At 40.9% G+C, this 20,011-nt stretch overlaps 33 non-coding genes and 2 pseudogenes across 33 annotated transcripts; all 35 read left to right on the forward strand.

The window, feature by feature from the left end:
* Positions 1-239: 239 nt before the first annotated feature.
* Positions 240-358, forward strand: LOC130616768 (5S ribosomal RNA). Its single transcript, XR_008977847.1, has one exon. It is a non-coding gene; the product is annotated as a 5S ribosomal RNA (ribosomal RNA).
* Positions 359-808: 450 nt separating this feature from the next.
* On the forward strand, positions 809-927 carry LOC130617542 (5S ribosomal RNA). Its single transcript, XR_008978620.1, has one exon. It is a non-coding gene; the product is annotated as a 5S ribosomal RNA (ribosomal RNA).
* Positions 928-1,377: 450 nt separating this feature from the next.
* Positions 1,378-1,496, forward strand: LOC130615025 (5S ribosomal RNA). Its single transcript, XR_008976116.1, has one exon. It is a non-coding gene; the product is annotated as a 5S ribosomal RNA (ribosomal RNA).
* Positions 1,497-1,946: 450 nt separating this feature from the next.
* LOC130617968 (5S ribosomal RNA) lies at positions 1,947-2,066 on the forward strand. Its single transcript, XR_008979043.1, has one exon. It is a non-coding gene; the product is annotated as a 5S ribosomal RNA (ribosomal RNA).
* Positions 2,067-2,516: 450 nt separating this feature from the next.
* Positions 2,517-2,636, forward strand: LOC130617969 (5S ribosomal RNA). The gene has a single exon (XR_008979044.1). It is a non-coding gene; the product is annotated as a 5S ribosomal RNA (ribosomal RNA).
* A 450-nt stretch (positions 2,637-3,086) lies between these two features.
* LOC130615028 (5S ribosomal RNA) lies at positions 3,087-3,205 on the forward strand. Its single transcript, XR_008976118.1, has one exon. It is a non-coding gene; the product is annotated as a 5S ribosomal RNA (ribosomal RNA).
* A 450-nt stretch (positions 3,206-3,655) lies between these two features.
* LOC130617970 (5S ribosomal RNA) lies at positions 3,656-3,775 on the forward strand. Its single transcript, XR_008979045.1, has one exon. It is a non-coding gene; the product is annotated as a 5S ribosomal RNA (ribosomal RNA).
* Positions 3,776-4,225: 450 nt separating this feature from the next.
* LOC130617971 (5S ribosomal RNA) lies at positions 4,226-4,345 on the forward strand. The gene has a single exon (XR_008979046.1). It is a non-coding gene; the product is annotated as a 5S ribosomal RNA (ribosomal RNA).
* Positions 4,346-4,795: 450 nt separating this feature from the next.
* On the forward strand, positions 4,796-4,914 carry LOC130616394 (5S ribosomal RNA). The gene has a single exon (XR_008977477.1). It is a non-coding gene; the product is annotated as a 5S ribosomal RNA (ribosomal RNA).
* A 448-nt stretch (positions 4,915-5,362) lies between these two features.
* On the forward strand, positions 5,363-5,481 carry LOC130617805 (5S ribosomal RNA). Its single transcript, XR_008978881.1, has one exon. It is a non-coding gene; the product is annotated as a 5S ribosomal RNA (ribosomal RNA).
* A 448-nt stretch (positions 5,482-5,929) lies between these two features.
* LOC130618153 (5S ribosomal RNA) lies at positions 5,930-6,048 on the forward strand. Its single transcript, XR_008979228.1, has one exon. It is a non-coding gene; the product is annotated as a 5S ribosomal RNA (ribosomal RNA).
* Positions 6,049-6,498: 450 nt separating this feature from the next.
* Positions 6,499-6,617, forward strand: LOC130618575 (5S ribosomal RNA; annotated as a pseudogene).
* Positions 6,618-7,067: 450 nt separating this feature from the next.
* Positions 7,068-7,185, forward strand: LOC130616922 (5S ribosomal RNA). The gene has a single exon (XR_008978000.1). It is a non-coding gene; the product is annotated as a 5S ribosomal RNA (ribosomal RNA).
* A 449-nt stretch (positions 7,186-7,634) lies between these two features.
* On the forward strand, positions 7,635-7,753 carry LOC130617328 (5S ribosomal RNA). The gene has a single exon (XR_008978405.1). It is a non-coding gene; the product is annotated as a 5S ribosomal RNA (ribosomal RNA).
* A 450-nt stretch (positions 7,754-8,203) lies between these two features.
* On the forward strand, positions 8,204-8,321 carry LOC130617326 (5S ribosomal RNA). Its single transcript, XR_008978404.1, has one exon. It is a non-coding gene; the product is annotated as a 5S ribosomal RNA (ribosomal RNA).
* A 450-nt stretch (positions 8,322-8,771) lies between these two features.
* LOC130616923 (5S ribosomal RNA) lies at positions 8,772-8,889 on the forward strand. The gene has a single exon (XR_008978001.1). It is a non-coding gene; the product is annotated as a 5S ribosomal RNA (ribosomal RNA).
* A 449-nt stretch (positions 8,890-9,338) lies between these two features.
* Positions 9,339-9,457, forward strand: LOC130617329 (5S ribosomal RNA). Its single transcript, XR_008978406.1, has one exon. It is a non-coding gene; the product is annotated as a 5S ribosomal RNA (ribosomal RNA).
* Positions 9,458-9,907: 450 nt separating this feature from the next.
* On the forward strand, positions 9,908-10,027 carry LOC130617972 (5S ribosomal RNA). The gene has a single exon (XR_008979048.1). It is a non-coding gene; the product is annotated as a 5S ribosomal RNA (ribosomal RNA).
* A 450-nt stretch (positions 10,028-10,477) lies between these two features.
* Positions 10,478-10,596, forward strand: LOC130616667 (5S ribosomal RNA). The gene has a single exon (XR_008977747.1). It is a non-coding gene; the product is annotated as a 5S ribosomal RNA (ribosomal RNA).
* A 448-nt stretch (positions 10,597-11,044) lies between these two features.
* On the forward strand, positions 11,045-11,163 carry LOC130618413 (5S ribosomal RNA; annotated as a pseudogene).
* Positions 11,164-11,612: 449 nt separating this feature from the next.
* Positions 11,613-11,731, forward strand: LOC130617330 (5S ribosomal RNA). Its single transcript, XR_008978407.1, has one exon. It is a non-coding gene; the product is annotated as a 5S ribosomal RNA (ribosomal RNA).
* A 450-nt stretch (positions 11,732-12,181) lies between these two features.
* On the forward strand, positions 12,182-12,301 carry LOC130617973 (5S ribosomal RNA). Its single transcript, XR_008979049.1, has one exon. It is a non-coding gene; the product is annotated as a 5S ribosomal RNA (ribosomal RNA).
* Positions 12,302-12,751: 450 nt separating this feature from the next.
* Positions 12,752-12,870, forward strand: LOC130615029 (5S ribosomal RNA). Its single transcript, XR_008976119.1, has one exon. It is a non-coding gene; the product is annotated as a 5S ribosomal RNA (ribosomal RNA).
* Positions 12,871-13,319: 449 nt separating this feature from the next.
* Positions 13,320-13,438, forward strand: LOC130616410 (5S ribosomal RNA). The gene has a single exon (XR_008977492.1). It is a non-coding gene; the product is annotated as a 5S ribosomal RNA (ribosomal RNA).
* Positions 13,439-13,886: 448 nt separating this feature from the next.
* LOC130617806 (5S ribosomal RNA) lies at positions 13,887-14,005 on the forward strand. Its single transcript, XR_008978883.1, has one exon. It is a non-coding gene; the product is annotated as a 5S ribosomal RNA (ribosomal RNA).
* A 449-nt stretch (positions 14,006-14,454) lies between these two features.
* Positions 14,455-14,573, forward strand: LOC130615030 (5S ribosomal RNA). The gene has a single exon (XR_008976120.1). It is a non-coding gene; the product is annotated as a 5S ribosomal RNA (ribosomal RNA).
* A 450-nt stretch (positions 14,574-15,023) lies between these two features.
* LOC130618309 (5S ribosomal RNA) lies at positions 15,024-15,142 on the forward strand. The gene has a single exon (XR_008979383.1). It is a non-coding gene; the product is annotated as a 5S ribosomal RNA (ribosomal RNA).
* Positions 15,143-15,592: 450 nt separating this feature from the next.
* Positions 15,593-15,711, forward strand: LOC130615031 (5S ribosomal RNA). The gene has a single exon (XR_008976122.1). It is a non-coding gene; the product is annotated as a 5S ribosomal RNA (ribosomal RNA).
* A 449-nt stretch (positions 15,712-16,160) lies between these two features.
* On the forward strand, positions 16,161-16,279 carry LOC130618311 (5S ribosomal RNA). The gene has a single exon (XR_008979384.1). It is a non-coding gene; the product is annotated as a 5S ribosomal RNA (ribosomal RNA).
* Positions 16,280-16,729: 450 nt separating this feature from the next.
* On the forward strand, positions 16,730-16,848 carry LOC130615032 (5S ribosomal RNA). The gene has a single exon (XR_008976123.1). It is a non-coding gene; the product is annotated as a 5S ribosomal RNA (ribosomal RNA).
* A 449-nt stretch (positions 16,849-17,297) lies between these two features.
* On the forward strand, positions 17,298-17,416 carry LOC130617502 (5S ribosomal RNA). Its single transcript, XR_008978580.1, has one exon. It is a non-coding gene; the product is annotated as a 5S ribosomal RNA (ribosomal RNA).
* Positions 17,417-17,866: 450 nt separating this feature from the next.
* LOC130616106 (5S ribosomal RNA) lies at positions 17,867-17,985 on the forward strand. The gene has a single exon (XR_008977190.1). It is a non-coding gene; the product is annotated as a 5S ribosomal RNA (ribosomal RNA).
* Positions 17,986-18,435: 450 nt separating this feature from the next.
* On the forward strand, positions 18,436-18,554 carry LOC130616176 (5S ribosomal RNA). The gene has a single exon (XR_008977260.1). It is a non-coding gene; the product is annotated as a 5S ribosomal RNA (ribosomal RNA).
* Positions 18,555-19,003: 449 nt separating this feature from the next.
* Positions 19,004-19,122, forward strand: LOC130617072 (5S ribosomal RNA). Its single transcript, XR_008978151.1, has one exon. It is a non-coding gene; the product is annotated as a 5S ribosomal RNA (ribosomal RNA).
* A 450-nt stretch (positions 19,123-19,572) lies between these two features.
* Positions 19,573-19,691, forward strand: LOC130617860 (5S ribosomal RNA). Its single transcript, XR_008978936.1, has one exon. It is a non-coding gene; the product is annotated as a 5S ribosomal RNA (ribosomal RNA).
* Positions 19,692-20,011: the final 320 nt, after the last annotated feature.

Genomic DNA, 20,011 nt, shown 5'->3' on the forward strand with positions numbered 1-20,011 from the left:
TTAACTTAGTCATATGAAAATTAAGTCTAAAAGTACCCTAAATTGCCTTCGTTGGAACTTTTACCGGAAATCTTAAAGCGCATGGTTGTCGTAATTCATGGATAGCGCTTGAAAAGCGCTTTCAAATGCACATAAACACGACCTATTTCGGATGATCCAGTCAAGAAATATGACCTTTAAAATTTGAACCAATTTCGATGTAATGTGCTAATAAATCGTAGATATCTGCCCGTTTGTTTCTCTACGACCATACCACGATGAACACACCTGTTCTCGTCCGATCACGGAAGTTAAGCATCGTCGGGCCGGGATAGTACTTGGATGGGGGACCGCCTGGGAACTTCCGGTGTCGTAGGCTATTGACTTTTTCACGTTACATTATTTATCACTACGACTGTGACGTATCGTTTTTAGGCAATAGCCGCTGAGTAAATCAAGTAAGGGACGTGATTAGAAGTTGCTTTCCCTTCAAAACGGCTACGATCTGGCAGCAATAAATGCGCCACGTCGCAAATGAATGGATTACGAGCGTCAGACAAAGAAAATGGCGATGTAGTTAATTTGCTAATTAACTTTGTCATATGAAAATTAAGTCTGAAAGTACCCTAGATTGCCTTCGTTGGAACTTTTTACCGGAAATCTTAAAGCGCATTATTGTCGTAAAGAATCGATAGCGCTTAAAAAGAGCTTTCAAATGCACATAAACACGAACTATTTCCGATCACCCAGTCAAGAATTATGATCTTTAAAGTTCGAACCATTTTCGATGTAATGTGCTAATAAATCGTAAATATCTGCCCGTTTGTTTGTCTACGACCATACCACGATGAACACACCTGTTCTTGTCCGATCACGGAAGTTAAGCATCGTCGGGTCGGGATAGTACTTGGATGGGATACCGCGTGGGAACTCCTGGTGTCGTAGGCTATTGACTTTTTCACGTTACATTATTTATCATTACGACTGTGACATATCTTTTTTACGCAATAGCCGCTGCGTAAATCAAGTAAGGGACGTTATTAGAAGTTTCTTTCCCTTCAAAACGGCTACGATCTGGCTGCAATAAATGCGCCACGTCGCAAATCAATGGATTACGAGCGTCAGACAAAGAAAATGGCGATGTAGTTAATTTGCTAAATAACTTTGTCATATGAAAATTAAGTCTGCAAGTACCCTAGATTGCCTTCGTTGGAACTTTTTACCGGAAATCATAAAGCGCATTATTGTTGACAAGAATCGATAGCGCTTAAAAAGAGCTTTCAAATGCACATAAACACGACCTATTTCGGATGATCCAGTCAAGAAATATGACCTTTAAAGTTTGAACCATTTTCGATGTAATGTGCTAATAAATCGTAGATATCTGCCTGTTTGTTTGTCTACGACCATACCACGATGAACACACCTGTTCTCGTCCGATCACGGAAGTTAAGCATCGTCGGGCCGGGATAGTACTTGGATGGGGGACCGCCTGGGAACTCCCGGTGTCGTAGGCTATTGACTTTTTCACGTTACATTATTTATCATTACGACTGTGACATATCTTTTTTACGCAATAGCCGCTGAGTAAATCAAGTAAAGGACGTGATTAGAAGTTTCTTTCCATTCAAAACGGCTACAATCTTGCTGCAATAAATGCGCCACGTCGCAAATGAATGGATTACGAGCGTCAGACAAAGAAAATGGCGATGTAGTTACTTTGCTAATTAACTTTGTCATATAAAAATTAAGTCTGAAAGTACCCTAGATTGCCTTCGTTGGAACTTTTTACCGGAAATCTTAAAGCGCATGGTTGTCGTAATTAATGGATAGCGCTTGAAATGAGCTTTCAAATGCACATAAACACGACCTATTTCGGATGATCCAGTCAAGAAATATGACCTTTAAAGTTTAAACCATTTTCGATGTATTGTGCTAATAAATCGTAGATATCTGCCCGTTTGTTTGTCTACGACCATACCACGATGAACACACCTGTTCTCGTCCGACCACGGAAGTTAAGCATCGTCGAGGCCGGGATAGTACTTGGATGGGGGGCCGCCTGGGAACTCCCGGTGTCGTAGGCTATTGACTTTTTCACGTTACATTATTTATCATTACGACTGTGACGTATCTTTTTTACGCAATAGCCGCTGCGTAAATCAAGTAAGGGACGTTATTAGAAGTTTCTTTCCCTTCAAAACGGCTACGATCTGGCTGCAATAAATGCGCCACGTCGCAAATCAATGGATTACGAGCGTCAGACAAAGAAAATGGCGATGTAGTTAATTTGCTAAATAACTTTGTCATATGAAAATTAAGTCTGCAAGTACCCTAGATTGCCTTCGTTGGAACTTTTTACCGGAAATCTTAAAGCGCATGGTTGTCGTAATTAATGGATAGCGCTTGAAATGAGCTTTCAAATGCACATAAACACGACCTATTTCGGATGATCCAGTCAAGAAATATGACCTTTAAAGTTTAAACCATTTTCGATGTATTGTGCTAATAAATCGTAGATATCTGCCCGTTTGTTTGTCTACGACCATACCACGATGAACACACCTGTTCTCGTCCGACCACGGAAGTTAAGCATCGTCGAGGCCGGGATAGTACTTGGATGGGGGGCCGCCTGGGAACTCCCGGTGTCGTAGGCTATTGACTTTTTCACGTTACATTATTTATCATTACGACTGTGACGTATCTTTTTTACGCAATAGCCGCTGCGTAAATCAAGTAAGGGACGTTATTAGAAGTTTCTTTCCCTTCAAAACGGCTACGATCTGGCTGCAATAAATGCGCCACGTCGCAAATCAATGGATTACGAGCGTCAGACAAAGAAAATGGCGATGTAGTTAATTTGCTAAATAACTTTGTCATATGAAAATTAAGTCTGCAAGTACCCTAGATTGCCTTCGTTGGAACTTTTTACCGGAAATCATAAAGCGCATTATTGTTGACAAGAATCGATAGCGCTTAAAAAGAGCTTTCAAATGCACATAAACACGACCTATTTCGGATGATCCAGTCAAGAAATATGACCTTTAAAGTTTGAACCATTTTCGATGTAATGTGCTAATAAATCGTAGATATCTGCCTGTTTGTTTGTCTACGACCATACCACGATGAACACACCTGTTCTCGTCCGATCACGGAAGTTAAGCATCGTCGGGCCGGGATAGTACTTGGATGGGGGACCGCCTGGGAACTCCCGGTGTCGTAGGCTATTGACTTTTTCACGTTACATTATTTATCATTACGACTGTGACATATCTTTTTTACGCAATAGCCGCTGAGTAAATCAAGTAAAGGACGTGATTAGAAGTTTCTTTCCATTCAAAACGGCTACAATCTTGCTGCAATAAATGCGCCACGTCGCAAATGAATGGATTACGAGCGTCAGACAAAGAAAATGGCGATGTAGTTACTTTGCTAATTAACTTTGTCATATAAAAATTAAGTCTGAAAGTACCCTAGATTGCCTTCGTTGGAACTTTTTACCGGAAATCTTAAAGCGCATGGTTGTCGTAATTAATGGATAGCGCTTGAAATGAGCTTTCAAATGCACATAAACACGACCTATTTCGGATGATCCAGTCAAGAAATATGACCTTTAAAGTTTAAACCATTTTCGATGTATTGTGCTAATAAATCGTAGATATCTGCCCGTTTGTTTGTCTACGACCATACCACGATGAACACACCTGTTCTCGTCCGACCACGGAAGTTAAGCATCGTCGAGGCCGGGATAGTACTTGGATGGGGGGCCGCCTGGGAACTCCCGGTGTCGTAGGCTATTGACTTTTTCACGTTACATTATTTATCATTACGACTGTGACGTATCTTTTTTACGCAATAGCCGCTGCGTAAATCAAGTAAGGGACGTTATTAGAAGTTTCTTTCCCTTCAAAATGGCTACGATCTGGCTGCAATAAATGCGCCACGTCGCAAATCAATGGATTACGAGCGTCAGACAAAGAAAATGGCGATGTAGTTAATTTGCTAAATAACTTTGTCATATGAAAATTAAGTCTGCAAGTACCCTAGATTGCCTTCGTTGGAACTTTTTACCGGAAATCTTAAAGCGCATGGTTGTCGTAATTAATGGATAGCGCTTGAAATGAGCTTTCAAATGCACATAAACACGACCTATTTCGGATGATCCAGTCAAGAAATATGACCTTTAAAGTTTAAACCATTTTCGATGTATTGTGCTAATAAATCGTAGATATCTGCCCGTTTGTTTGTCTACGACCATACCACGATGAACACACCTGTTCTCGTCCGACCACGGAAGTTAAGCATCGTCGAGGCCGGGATAGTACTTGGATGGGGGGCCGCCTGGGAACTCCCGGTGTCGTAGGCTATTGACTTTTTCACGTTACATTATTTATCATTACGACTGTGACGTATCTTTTTTACGCAATAGCCGCTGCGTAAATCAAGTAAGGGACGTTATTAGAAGTTTCTTTCCCTTCAAAACGGCTACGATCTGGCTGCAATAAATGCGCCACGTCGCAAATCAATGGATTACGAGCGTCAGACAAAGAAAATGGCGATGTAGTTAATTTGCTAAATAACTTTGTCATATGAAAATTAAGTCTGCAAGTACCCTAGATTGCCTTCGTTGGAACTTTTTACCGGAAATCATAAAGCGCATTATTGTTGACAAGAATCGATAGCGCTTAAAAAGAGCTTTCAAATGCACATAAACACGACCTATTTCGGATGATCCAGTCAAGAAATATGACCTTTAAAGTTTGAACCATTTTCGATGTAATGTGCTAATAAATCGTAGATATCTGCCTGTTTGTTTGTCTACGACCATACCACGATGAACACACCTGTTCTCGTCCGATCACGGAAGTTAAGCATCGTCAGGCCGGGATAGTACTTGGATGGGGGACCGCCTGGGAACTCCCGGTGTCGTAGGCTATTGACTTTTTCACGTTACATTATTTATCATTACGACTGTGACATATCTTTTTTACGCAATAGCCGCTGAGTAAATCAAGTAAAGGACGTGATTAGAAGTTTCTTTCCATTCAAAACGGCTACAATCTTGCTGCAATAAATGCGCCACGTCGCAAATGAATGGATTACGAGCGTCAGACAAAGAAAATGGCGATGTAGTTACTTTGCTAATTAACTTTGTCATATGAAAATTAAGTCTGCAAGTACCCTAGATTTCCTTCGTTGGAACTTTTACCGGAATCTTAAAGCGCATGGTTGTCGTACCGAATCGATAGCGCTTAAAAAGAGCTTTCAAATGCACATAAACACGACCTATTTCGGATGATCCAGTCAAGAAATATGACCTTTAAAGTTTGAACCATTTTCGATGCAATGTGCTAATAAATCGTAGATATCTGCCCGTTTGTTTGTCTACGACCATACCACGATGAACACACCTGTTCTCGTCCGATCACGGAAGTTAAGCATCGTCGGGCCGGGATAGTACTTGGATGGGGGACTGCCTGGTAACTTCCGGTGTCGTAGGCTATTGACTTTTTCACGTTACATTATTTATCACTACGACTGTGACGTATCTTTTTTAGGCAATAGCCGCTGAGTAAATCGAGCAAGGGACGTGATTAGAAGTTTCTTCCCTTCAAAACGGCTACGATCTGGCAGCAATAAATGCGCCACGTCGCAAATGAATGGATTACGAGCGTCAGACAAAGAAAATGGCGATGTAGTTAATTTGCTAATTAACTTTGTCATATGAAAATTAAGTCTGAAAGTACCCTAGATTTCCTTCGTTGGAACTTTTACCGGAAATCTTAAAGCGCATGGTTGTCGTACCGAATCGTTAGCGCTTAAAAAGAGCTTTCAAATGCACATAAACACGACCTATTTCGGATGATCCAGTCAACAAATATGACCTTTAAAGTTTGAACCATTATCGATGTAATGTGCTAATAAATCGTAGATATCTGCCCGTTTGTTTGTCTACGACCATACCACGATGAACACACCTGTTCTCGTCCGATCACGGAAGTTAAGCATCGTCGGGCCGGGATAGTACTTGGATGGGGCACCGCCTGGTAACTTTCGGTGTCGTAGGCTATTGACTTTTTCACGTCACATTATTTATCACTACGACTGTGACGTATCTTTTTTAGGCAATAGCCGCTGAGTAAATCAAGTAAGGGACGTGATTAGAAGTTTCTTTCCCTTCAAAACGGCTACGATCTGGCAGCAGCAAATGCGCCACGTCGCAAATGAATGGATTACGAGCGTCAGACAAAGAAAATGGCGATGTAGTTAATTTGCTAATTAACTTTGTTATATGAAAATTAAGTCTGAAAGTACCGTAGATTGCCTTCGTTGGAACTTTTTATTGGAAATCTTAAAGCGCATGGTTGTCGTAATTAATGGATAGCACTTGAAATGAGCTTTCAAACGCACATAAACACGACCTATTTCGGATGATCCAGTCAAGAAATATGACCTTTAAAGTTTAAACCATTTTCGATGTAATGTGCTAATAAATCGTAGATATCTGCCCGTTTGTTTTTCTACGACCATACCACGATGAACACACCTGTTCTCGTCCGATCACGGAAGTTAAGCATCGTCGGGTCGGGATAGTACTTGGATGGGGCATCGCCTGGGATCTTCCGGTGTCGTAGGCTATTGAAAATTTCACGTTACATTATTTATCATTACGACTGTGACGTATCTTTTTTACGCAATAGCCGCTGAGTAAATCAAGTAAGGGACGTGACTAGAAGTTGCTTTCCCTTCAAAACGGCTACAATCTTGCTGCAATAAATGCGCCACGTCGCAAATAAATGGATTACGAGCGTCAGACAAAGAAAATGGCGATGTAGTTAATTTGCTAAATAACTTTGTCATATGAAAATTAAGTCTGAAAGTACCCTAGATTGCCTTCGTTGGAACTTTTTACCGGAAATCTTAAAGCGCATGGTTGTCGTAATTAATGGATAGCGCTTGAAATGGGCTTTCAAATGCACATAAAAACGACCTATTTCGTATGATCCAGTCAAGAAATATGACCTTTAAAGATTAAACCATTTTCGATGTAATGTGCTATCAAATCTTAGATATCTGCCCGTTTGTTTGTCTACGACCATACCACGATGAACACACCTGTTCTCGTCCGATCACGGAAGTTAAGCATCGTCGGGCCGGGATAGTACTTGGATGGGGACCGCCTGGGAACTCCCGGTGTCGTAGGCTATTGACTTTTTCACGTTACATTAATTATCATTACGACTGTGACATATCTTTTTTACGCAATAGCCCCTGAGTAAATCAAGTGAGGGACGTGATTAGAAGTTTCTTTCCATTCAAAACGGCTACAATCTTGCTGCAATAAATGCGCCCCGTCGCAAATGAATGGATTACGAGCGTCAGACAAAGAAAATGGCGATGTAGTTACTTTGCTAATTAACTTTGTCATATGAAAATTAAGTCTGGAAGTACCCTAGATTTCCTTCGTTGGAACTTTTACTGGAAATCTTAAAGCGCATGGTTGTCATACCGAATTGATAGCTCTTAAAAAGAACTTTCAAATGCACATAAACACGACCTATTTCGGATGATCCAGTGAAGAAATATGACCTTTAAAGTTTGAACCATTTTCGATGTAATGTGCTAATAAATCGTAGATATCTGCCCGTTTGTTTGTCTACGACCATACCACGATGAACACACCTGTTCTCGTCCGATCACGGAAGTTAAGCATCGTCGCGCCGGGATAGTACTTGGATGGGGGACCGCCTGGGAACTTCCGGTGTCGTAGGCTATTGACTTTTTCACGTTACATTATTTATCACTACGACTGTGACGTATCTTTTTTAGGCAATAGCCGCTGAGTAAATCTAGTAAAGGACGTGATTAGAAGTTTCTTTCCCTTCAAAACGGCTACGATCTGGCAGCAATAAATGCGCCACGTCGCAAATGAATGGATTACGAGCGTCAGACAAAGAAAATGGCGATGTAGTTAATTTGCTAATTAACTTTGTCATATAAAAATTAAGTCTGAAAGTACCCTAGATTGCCTTCGTTGGAACTTTTTACCGGAAATCTTAAAGCGCATGGTTGTCGTAATTAATGGATAGCGCTTGAAATGGGCTTTCAAATGCACATAAAAACGACCTATTTCGGATGATCCAGTCAAGAAATATGACCTTTAAAGATTAAACCATTTTCGATGTAATGTGCTATCAAATCTTAGATATCTGCCCGTTTGTTTGTCTACGACCATACCACGATGAACACACCTGTTCTCGTCCGATCACGGAAGTTAAGCATCGTCGGGCCGGGATAGTACTTGGATGGGGACCGCCTGGGAACTTCCGGTGTCGTAGGCTATTGACTTTTTCACGTTACATTATTTATCACTACGACTGTGACGTATCTTTTTTAGGCAATAGCCGCTGAGTAAATCTAGTAAAGGACGTGATTAGAAGTTTCTTTCCCTTCAAAACGGCTACGATCTGGCAGCAATAAATGCGCCACGTCGCAAATGAATGGATTACGAGCGTCAGACAAAGAAAATGGCGATGTAGTTAATTTGCTAATTAACTTTGTCATATAAAAATTAAGTCTGAAAGTACCCTAGATTGCCTTCGTTGGAACTTTTTACCGGAAATCTTAAAGCGCATGGTTGTCGTAATTAATGGATAGCGCTTGAAATGGGCTTTCAAATGCACATAAAAACGACCTATTTCGGATGATCCAGTCAAGAAATATGACCTTTAAAGATTAAACCATTTTCGATGTAATGTGCTATCAAATCTTAGATATCTGCCCGTTTGTTTGTCTACGACCATACCACGATGAACACACCTGTTCTCGTCCGATCACGGAAGTTAAGCATCGTCGGGCCGGGATAGTACTTGGATGGGGACCGCCTGGGAACTCCCGGTGTCGTAGGCTATTGACTTTTTCACGTTACATTAATTATCATTACGACTGTGACATATCTTTTTTACGCAATAGCCCCTGAGTAAATCAAGTGAGGGACGTGATTAGAAGTTTCTTTCCATTCAAAACGGCTACAATCTTGCTGCAATAAATGCGCCCCGTCGCAAATGAATGGATTACGAGCGTCAGACAAAGAAAATGGCGATGTAGTTACTTTGCTAATTAACTTTGTCATATGAAAATTAAGTCTGGAAGTACCCTAGATTTCCTTCGTTGGAACTTTTACTGGAAATCTTAAAGCGCATGGTTGTCGTACCGAATTGATAGCTCTTAAAAAGAACTTTCAAATGCACATAAACACGACCTATTTCGGATGATCCAGTGAAGAAATATGACCTTTAAAGTTTGAACCATTTTCGATGTAATGTGCTAATAAATCGTAGATATCTGCCCGTTTGTTTGTCTACGACCATACCACGATGAACACACCTGTTCTCGTCCGATCACGGAAGTTAAGCATCGTCGCGCCGGGATAGTACTTGGATGGGGGACCGCCTGGGAACTTCCGGTGTCGTAGGCTATTGACTTTTTCACGTTACATTATTTATCACTACGACTGTGACGTATCTTTTTTAGGCAATAGCCGCTGAGTAAATCTAGTAAAGGACGTGATTAGAAGTTTCTTTCCCTTCAAAACGGCTACGATCTGGCAGCAATAAATGCGCCACGTCGCAAATGAATGGATTACGAGCGTCAGACAAAGAAAATGGCGATGTAGTTAATTTGCTAATTAACTTTGTCATATAAAAATTAAGTCTGAAAGTACCCTAGATTGCCTTCGTTGGAACTTTTTACCGGAAATCTTAAAGCGCATGGTTGTCGTAATTAATGGATAGCGCTTGAAATGAGCTTTCAAATGCACATAAACACGACCTATTTCGGATGATCCAGTCAAGAAATATGACCTTTTAAGTTTAAACCATTTTCGATGTATTGTGCTAATAAATCGTAGATATCTGCCCGTTTGTTTGTCTACGACCATACCACGATGAACACACCTGTTCTCGTCCGACCACGGAAGTTAAGCATCGTCGAGGCCGGGATAGTACTTGGATGGGGGGCCGCCTGGGAACTCCCGGTGTCGTAGGCTATTGACTTTTTCACGTTACATTATTTATCATTACGACTGTGACGTATCTTTTTTACGCAATAGCCGCTGCGTAAATCAAGTAAGGGACGTTATTAGAAGTTTCTTTCCCTTCAAAACGGCTACGATCTGGCTGCAATAAATGCGCCACGTCGCAAATCAATGGATTACGAGCGTCAGACAAAGAAAATGGCGATGTAGTTAATTTGCTAAATAACTTTTTCATATGAAAATTAAGTCTGCAAGTACCCTAGATTGCCTTCGTTGGAACTTTTTACCGGAAATCATAAAGCGCATTATTGTTGACAAGAATCGATAGCGCTTAAAAAGAGCTTTCAAATGCACATAAACACGACCTATTTCGGATGATCCAGTCAAGAAATATGACCTTTAAAGTTTGAACTATTTTCGATGTAATGTGCTAATAAATCGTAGATATCTGCCTGTTTGTTTGTCTACTACCATACCACGATGAACACACCTGTTCTCGTCCGATCACGGAAGTTAAGCATCGTCGGGCCGGGATAGTACTTGGATGGGGGACCGCCTGGGAACTCCCGGTGTCGTAGGCTATTGACTTTTTCACGTTACATTATTTATCATTACGACTGTGACATATCTTTTTTACGCAATAGCCGCTGAGTAAATCAAGTAAAGGACGTGATTAGAAGTTTCTTTCCATTCAAAACGGCTACGATCTGGCAGCAATAAATGCGCCACGTCGCAAATGAATGGATTACGAGCGTCAGACAAAGAAAATGGCGATGTAGTTACTTTGCTAATTAACTTTGTCATATAAAAATTAAGTCTGCAAGTACCCTAGATTTCCTTCGTTGGAACTTTTACCGGAATCTTAAAGCGCATGGTTGTCGTACCGAATCGATAGCGCTTAAAAAGAGCTTTCAAATGCACATAAACACGACCTATTTCGGATGATCCAGTCAAGAAATATGACCTTTAAAGTTTGAACCATTTTCGATGCAATGTGCTAATAAATCGTAGATATCTGCCCGTTTGTTTGTCTACGACCATACCACGATGAACACACCTGTTCTCGTCCGATCACGGAAGTTAAGCATCGTCGTGCCGGGATAGTACTTGGATGGGGGACTGCCTGGTAACTTCCGGTGTCGTAGGCTATTGACTTTTTCACGTTACATTATTTATCACTACGACTGTGACGTATCTTTTTTAGGCAATAGCCGCTGAGTAAATCAAGTAAGGGACGTGATTAGAAGTTTCTTTCCCTTCAAAACGGCTACGATCTGGCAGCAATAAATGCGCCACGTCGCAAATGAATGGATTACGAGCGTCAGACAAAGAAAATGGCGATGTAGTTAATTTGCTAATTAACTTTGTCATATGAAAATTAAGTCTGAAAGTACCCTAGATTTCCTTCGTTGGAACTTTTACCGGAAATCTTAAAGCGCATGGTTGTCGTACCGAATCGATAGCGCTTAAAAAGAGCTTTCAAATGCACATAAACACGACCTATTTCGGATGATCCAGTCAAGAAATATGACCTTTAAAGTTTGAACCATTTTCGATGTAATGTGCTAATAAATCGTAGATATCTGCCCGTTTGTTTGTCTACGACCATACCACGATGAACACACCTGTTCTCGTCCGATCACGGAAGTTAAGCATCGTCGCGCCGGGATAGTACTTGGATGGGGGACCGCCTGGGAACTTCCGGTGTCGTAGGCTATTGACTTTTTCACGTTACATTATTTATCACTACGACTGTGACGTATCTTTTTTAGGCAATAGCCGCTGAGTAAATCTAGTAAGGGACGTGATTAGAAGTTTCTTTCCCTTCAAAACGGCTACGATCTGGCAGCAATAAATGCGCCACGTCGCAAATGAATGGATTACGAGCGTCAGACAAAGAAAATGGCGATGTAGTTAATTTGCTAATTAACTTTGTCATATAAAAATTAAGTCTGAAAGTACCCTAGATTGCCTTCGTTGGAACTTTTTACCGGAAATCTTAAAGCGCATGGTTGTCGTAATTAATGGATAGCGCTTGAAATGAGCTTTCAAATGCACATAAACACGACCTATTTCGGATGATCCAGTCAAGAAATATGACCTTTAAAGTTTAAACCATTTTCGATGTATTGTGCTAATAAATCGTAGATATCTGCCCGTTTGTTTGTCTACGACCATACCACGATGAACACACCTGTTCTCGTCCGACCACGGAAGTTAAGCATCGTCGAGGCCGGGATAGTACTTGGATGGGGGGCCGCCTGGGAACTCCCGGTGTCGTAGGCTATTGACTTTTTCACGTTACATTATTTATCATTACGACTGTGACGTATCTTTTTTACGCAATAGCCGCTGAGTAAATCAAGTAAGGGACGTTATTAGAAGTTTCTTTCCCTTCAAATAGGCTACGATCTGGCTGCAATAAATGCGCCACGTCGCAAATCAATGGATTACGAGCGTCAGACAAAGAAAATGGCGATGTAGTTAATTTGCTAAATAACTTTGTCATATGAAAATTAAGTCTGCAAGTACCCTAGATTGCCTTCGTTGGAACTTTTTACCGGAAATCATAAAGCGCATTATTGTTGACAAGAATCGATAGCGCTTAAAAAGAGCTTTCAAATGCACATAAACACGACCTATTTCGGATGATCCAGTCAAGAAATATGACCTTTAAAGTTTGAACCATTTTCGATGTAATGTGCTAATAAATCGTAGATATCTGCCTGTTTGTTTGTCTACGACCATACCACGATGAACACACCTGTTCTCGTCCGATCACGGAAGTTAAGCATCGTCGGGCCGGGATAGTACTTGGATGGGGGACCGCCTGGGAACTCCCGGTGTCGTAGGCTATTGACTTTTTCACGTTACATTATTTATCACTACGACTGTGACGTATCTTTTTTAGGCAATAGCCGCTGAGTAAATCAAGTAAGGGACGTGATTAGAAGTTTCTTTCCCTTCAAAACGGCTACGATCTGGCAGCAATAAATGCGCCACGTCGCAAATGAATGGATTACGAGCGTCAGACAAAGAAAATGGCGATGTAGTTAATTTGCTAATTAACTTTGTCATATGAAAATTAAGTCTGAAAGTACCCTAGATTTCCTTCGTTGGAACTTTTACCGGAAATCTTAAAGCGCATGGTTGTCGTACCGAATCGATAGCGCTTAAAAAGAGCTTTCAAATGCACATAAACACGACCTATTTCGGATGATCCAGTCAAGAAATATGACCTTTAAAGTTTGAACCATTTTCGATGTAATGTGCTAATAAATCGTAGATATCTGCCTGTTTGTTTGTCTACGACCATACCACGATGAACACACCTGTTCTCGTCCGATCACGGAAGTTAAGCATCGTCGGGCCGGGATAGTTCTTGGATGGGGGACCGCCTGGGAACTCCCGGTGTCGTAGGCTATTGACTTTTTCACGTTACATTATTTATCATTACGACTGTGACATATCTTTTTACGCAATAGCCGCTGAGTAAATCAAGTAAAGGACGTGATTAGAAGTTTCTTTCCATTCAAAACGGCTACAATCTTGCTGCAATAAATGCGCCACGTCGCAAATGAATGGATTACGAGCGTCAGACAAAGAAAATGGCGATGTAGTTACTTTGCTAATTAACTTTGTCATATGAAAATTAAGTCTGCAAGTACCCTAGATTTCCTTCGTTGGAACTTTTACCGGAAATCTTAAAGCGCATGGTTGTCGTACCGAATCGATAGCGCTTAAAAAGAGCTTTCAAATGCACATAAACACGACCTATTTCGGATGATCCAGTCAAGAAATATGACCTTTAAAATTTGAACCATTTTCGATGCAATGTGCTAATAAATCGTAGATATCTGCCCGTTTGTTTGTCTACGACCATACCACGATGAACACACCTGTTCTCGTCCGATCACGGAAGTTAAGCATCGTCGGGCCGGGATAGTACTTGGATGGGGGACTGCCTGGTAACTTCCGGTGTCGTAGGCTATTGACTTTTTCACGTTACATTATTTATCACTACGACTGTGACGTATCTTTTTTAGGCAATAGCCGCTGAGTAAATCAAGTAAGGGACGTGATTAGAAGTTTCTTTCCCTTCAAAACGGCTACGATCTGGCAGCAATAAATGCGCCACGTCGCAAATGAATGGATTACGAGCGTCAGACAAAGAAAATGGCGATGTAGTTAATTTGCTAATTAACTTTGTCATATGAAAATTAAGTCTGAAAGTACCCTAGATTTCCTTCGTTGGAACTTTTACCGGAAATCTTAAAGCGCATGGTTGTCGTACCGAATCGATAGCGCTTAAAAAGAGCTTTCAAATGCACATAAACACGACCTATTTCGGATGATCCAGTCAAGAAATATGACCTTTAAAGTTTGAACCATTTTCGATGTAATGTGCTAATAAATCGTAGATATCTGCCTGTTTGTTTGTCTACGACCATACCACGATGAACACACCTGTTCTCGTCCGATCACGGAAGTTAAGCATCGTCGGGCCGGGATAGTACTTGGATGGGGGACCGCCTGGGAACTCCCGGTGTCGTAGGCTATTGACTTTTTCACGTTACATTATTTATCATTACGACTGTGACGTATCTTTTTTAGGCAATAGCCGCTGAGTAAATCAAGTAAGGGACGTGATTAGAAGTTTCTTTCCCTTCAAAACGGCTACGATCTGGCGGCAACAAATGCGCCACGTCGCAAATGAATGGATTACGAGCGTCAGACAAAGAAAATGGCGATGTAGTTAATTTGCTAATTACCTTTGTCATATGAAAATTAAGTCTGAAAGTACCGTAGATTGCCTTCGTTGGAACTTTTTATTGGAAATCTTAAAGCGCATGGTTGTCGTAATTAATGGATAGCGCTTGAAATGAGCTTTCAAATGCACATAAACACGACCTATTTCGGATGATCCAGTCAAGAAATATGACCTTTAAAGTTTAAACCATTTTCGATGTAATGTGCTAATAAATCGTAGATATCTGCCCGTTTGTTTGTCTACGACCATACCACGATGAACACACCTGTTCTCGTCCGATCACGGAAGTTAAGCATCGTCGGGTCGGGATAGTACTTGGATGGGGCATCGCCTGGGATCTCCCGGTGTCGTAGGCTAATGACTATTTCACGTTACATTATTTATCATTACGACTGTGACGTATCTTTTTTACGCAATAGCCGCTGAGTAAATCAAGTAAGGGACGTGATTAGAAGTTGCTTTCCCTTCAAAACGGCTACAATCTTGCTGCAATAAATGCGCCACGTCGCAAATAAATGGATTACGAGCGTCAGACAAAGAAAATGGCGATGTAGTTAATTTGCTAAATAACTTTGTCATATGAAAATTAAGTCTGAAAGTACCCTAGATTGCCTTCGTTGGAACTTTTTACCGGAAATCTTAAAGCGCATTGTTGTCGTAATTAATGGATAGCGCTTGAAATGGGCTTTCAAATGCACTTAAAAACGACCTATTTCGGATGATCCAGTCAAGAAATATGACCTTTAAAGTTTAAACCATTTTCGATGTAATGTGCTATCAAATCTTAGATATCTGTCCGTTTGTTTGTCTACGACCATACCACGATGAACACACCTGTTCTCGTCCGATCACGGAAGTTAAGCATCGTCGGGCCGGGATAGTACTTGGATGGGGGACCGCCTGGGAACTCCCGGTGTCGTAGGCTATTGACTTTTTCACGTTACATTAATTATCATTACGACTGTGACATATCTTTTTTACGCAATAGCCCCTGAGTAAATCAAGTAAGGGACGTGATTAGAAGTTTCTTTCCATTCAAAACGGCTACAATCTTGCTGCAATAAATGCGCCACGTCGCAAATGAATGGATTACGAGCGTCAGACAAAGAAAATGGCGATGTAGTTACTTTGCTAATTAACTTTGTCATATGAAAATTAAGTCTGGAAGTACCCTAGATTTCCTTCGTTGGAACTTTTACTGGAAATCTTAAAGCGCATGGTTGTCGTACCGAATTGATAGCGCTTAAAAAGAGCTTTCAAATGCACATAAACACGACCTATTTCGGATGATCCAGTCAAGAAATATGACCTTTAAAGTTTAAACCATTTTCGATGTAATGTGCTAATAAATCGTAGATATCTGCCCGTTTGTTTGTCTACGACCATACCACGATGAACACACCTGTTCTCGTCCGATCACGGAAGTTAAGCATCGTCGGGTCGGGATAGTACTTGGATGGGGCATCGCCTGGGATCTCCCGGTGTCGTAGGCTAATGACTATTTCACGTTACATTATTTATCATTACGACTGTGACGTATCTTTTTTACGCAATAGCCGCTGAGTAAATCAAGTAAGGGACGTGATTAGAAGTTGCTTTCCCTTCAAAACGGCTACAATCTTGCTGCAATAAATGCGCCACGTCGCAAATAAATGGATTACGAGCGTCAGACAAAGAAAATGGCGATGTAGTTAATTTGCTAAATAACTTTGTCATATGAAAATTAAGTCTGAAAGTACCCTAGATTGCCTTCGTTGGAACTTTTTACCGGAAATCTTAAAGCGCATTGTTGTCGTAATTAATGGATAGCGCTTGAAATGGGCTTTCAAATGCACTTAAAAACGACCTATTTCGGATGATCCAGTCAAGAAATATGACCTTTAAAGTTTAAACCATTTTCGATGTAATGTGCTATCAAATCTTAGATATCTGCCCGTTTGTTTGTCTACGACCATACCACGATGAACACACCTGTTCTCGTCCGATCACGGAAGTTAAGCATCGTCGGGCCGGGATAGTACTTGGATGGGGGACCGCCTGGGAACTCCCGGTGTCGTAGGCTATTGACTTTTTCACGTTACATTAATTATCATTACGACTGTGACATATCTTTTTTACGCAATAGCCCCTGAGTAAATCAAGTAAGGGACGTGGTTAGAAGTTTCTTTCCATTCAAAACGGCTACAATCTTGCTGCAATAAATGCGCCACGTCGCAAATGAATGGATTACGAGCGTCAGACAAAGAAAATGGCGATGTAGTTACTTTGCTAATTAACTTTGTCATATGAAAATTAAGTCTGGAAGTACCCTAGATTTCCTTCGTTGGAACTTTTACTGGAAATCTTAAAGCGCATGGTTGTCGTACCGAATTGATAGCGCTTAAAAAGAGCTTTCAAATGCACATAAACACGACCTATTTCGGATGATCCAGTCAAGAAATATGACCTTTAAAGTTTGAACCATTTTCGATGTAATGTGCTAATAAATCGTAGATATCTGCCCGTTTGTTTGTATACGACCATACCACGATGAACACACCTGTTCTCGTCCGATCACGCAAGTTAAGCATCGTCGGGCCGGGATAGTACTTGGATGGGGGACCGCCTGGGAACTCCCGGTGTCGTAGGCTATTGACTTTTTCACGTTACATTATTTATCATTACGACTGTGACGTATCTTTTTTACGCAATAGCCGCTGAGTAAATCAAGTAAGGGACGTTATTAGAAGTTTCTTTCCCTTCAAAACGGCTACGATCTGGCTGCAATAAATGCGCCACGTCGCAAATCAATGGATTACGAGCGTCAGACAAAGAAAATGGCGATGTAGTTACTTTGCTAATTAACTTTGTCATATGAAAATTAAGTCTGAAAGTACCGTAGATTTCCTTCGTTAGAACTTTTTATTGGAAATCTTAAAGCGCATGGTTGTCGTAATTAATGGATAGCGCTTGAAATGAGCTTTCAAATGCACATAAACACGACCTATTTCGGATGATCCAGTCAAGAAATATGACCTTCAAAGTTTGAACCATTTTCGATGTAATGTGCTAATAAATCGTAGATATCTGCCCGTTTGTTTGTATACGACCATACCACGATGAACACACCTGTTCTCGTCCGATCACGGAAGTTAAGCATCGTCGGGCCGGGATAGTACTTGGATGGGGGACCGCCTGGGAACTCCCGGTGTCGTAGGCTATTGACTTTTTCACGTTACATTATTTATCATTACGACTGTGACGTATCTTTTTTACGCAATAGCCGCTGAGTAAATCAAGTAAGGGACGTTATTAGAAGTTTCTTTCCCTTCAAAACGGCTACGATCTGGCTGCAATAAATGCGCCACGTCGCAAATCAATGGATTACGAGCGTCAGACAAAGAAAATGGCGATGTAGTTACTTTGCTAATTAACTTTGTCATATGAAAATTAAGTCTGAAAGTACCCTAGATCGCCTTCGTTGGAACTTTTTATTGGAAATCTTAAAGCGCATGGTTGTCGTAATTAATGGATAGCGCTTGAAATGAGCTTTCAAATGCACATAAACACGACCTATTTCGGATGATCCAGTCAACAAATATGACCTTTAAAGTTTAAACCATTTTCGATGTAATGTGCTATCAAATCGTAGATATCTGCCCGTTTGTTTGTCTACGACCATACCACGATAAACACACCTGTTCTCGTCCGATCACGGAAGTTAAGCATCGTCGGGCCGGGATAGTACTTGGATGGGGGACCGCCTGGGAACTCCCGGTGTCGTAGGCTATTGACTTTTTCACGTTACATTATTTATCATTACGACTGTGACATATCTTTTTTACGCAATAGCCGCTGAGTAAATCAAGTAAGGGACTTGATTAGAAGTTTCTTTCCATTCAAAACGGCTAAAATCTTGCTGCAATAAATGCGCCACGTCGCAAATGAATGGATTACGAGCGTCAGACAAAGAAAATGGCGATGTAGTTACTTTGCTAATTAACTTTGTCATATGAAAATTAAATCTGGAAGTACCCTAGATTTCCTTCGTTGGAACTTTTACCGGAAATCTTAAAGCGCATGGTTGTCGTACCGAATTGATAGCGCTTAAAAAGAGCTTTCAAATGCACATAAACACGACCTATTTCGGATGATCCACTGAAGAAATATGACCTTTAAAGTTTAAACCATTTTCGATGTAATGTTCTAATAAATCATAGATATCTGCCCGTTTGTTTGTCTACGACCATACCACGATGAACACACATGTTCTCGTCCGATCACGGAAGTTAAGTATCGTCGGGCCGGGATAGTACTTGGATGGGGGACCACCTGGGAACTCCCGGTGTCGTAGGCTATTGACTCTTTCAAGTTACATTATTTATCATTACGACTGTGACGTATATTTTTTACGCAATAGCCGCTGAGTAAATCAAGTAAGGGACGTTATTAGAAGTTTCTTTCCCTTCAAAACGGCTACGATCTGGCTGCAATAAATGCGCCACGTCGCAAATCAATGGATTACGAGCGTCAGACAAAGAAAATGGCGATGTAGTTACTTTGCTAATTAACTTTGTCATATGAAAATTAAGTCTGCAAGTACCCTAGATTTCCTTCGTTGGAACTTTTTACCGGAAATCATAAAGCGCATTATTGTTGACAAGAATCGATAGCGCTTAAAAAGAGCTTTCAAATGCACATAAACACGACCTATTTCGGATGATCCAGTCAAGAAATATGACCTTTAAAATTTGAACCATTTTCGATGTAATGTGCTAATAAATCGTAGATATCCACCCGTTTGTTTGTATACGACCATACCACGATGAACACACCTGTCCTCGTCCGATCATGGAAGTTAAGCATCGTCGGGCCGGGATAGTACTTGGATGGGGGACCGCCTGGGAACTCCCGGTGTCGTAGGCTATTGACTTTTTCACGTTACATTATTTATCATTACGACTGTGACGTATCTTTTTTACGCAATAGCCGCTGAGTAAATCAAGTAAGGGACGTTATTAGAAGTTTCTTTCCCTTCAAAACGGCTACGATCAGCCTGCAATAAATGCGCCACGTCGCAAATGAATGGATTACGAGCGTCAGACAAAGAAAATGGCGATGTAGTTACTTTGCTAATTAACTTTGTCATATGAAAATTAAGTCTGAAAATACCCTAGATTGCTTTCGTTGGAACTTTTTACCGGAAATCTTAAAGCGCATTATTGTCGTAAAGAATCCATAGCGCT

Source organism: Hydractinia symbiolongicarpus, chromosome 11 (genome assembly GCF_029227915.1).
Source record: "Hydractinia symbiolongicarpus strain clone_291-10 chromosome 11, HSymV2.1, whole genome shotgun sequence".
Taxonomy (NCBI): Eukaryota; Metazoa; Cnidaria; class Hydrozoa; order Anthoathecata; family Hydractiniidae; genus Hydractinia; species Hydractinia symbiolongicarpus.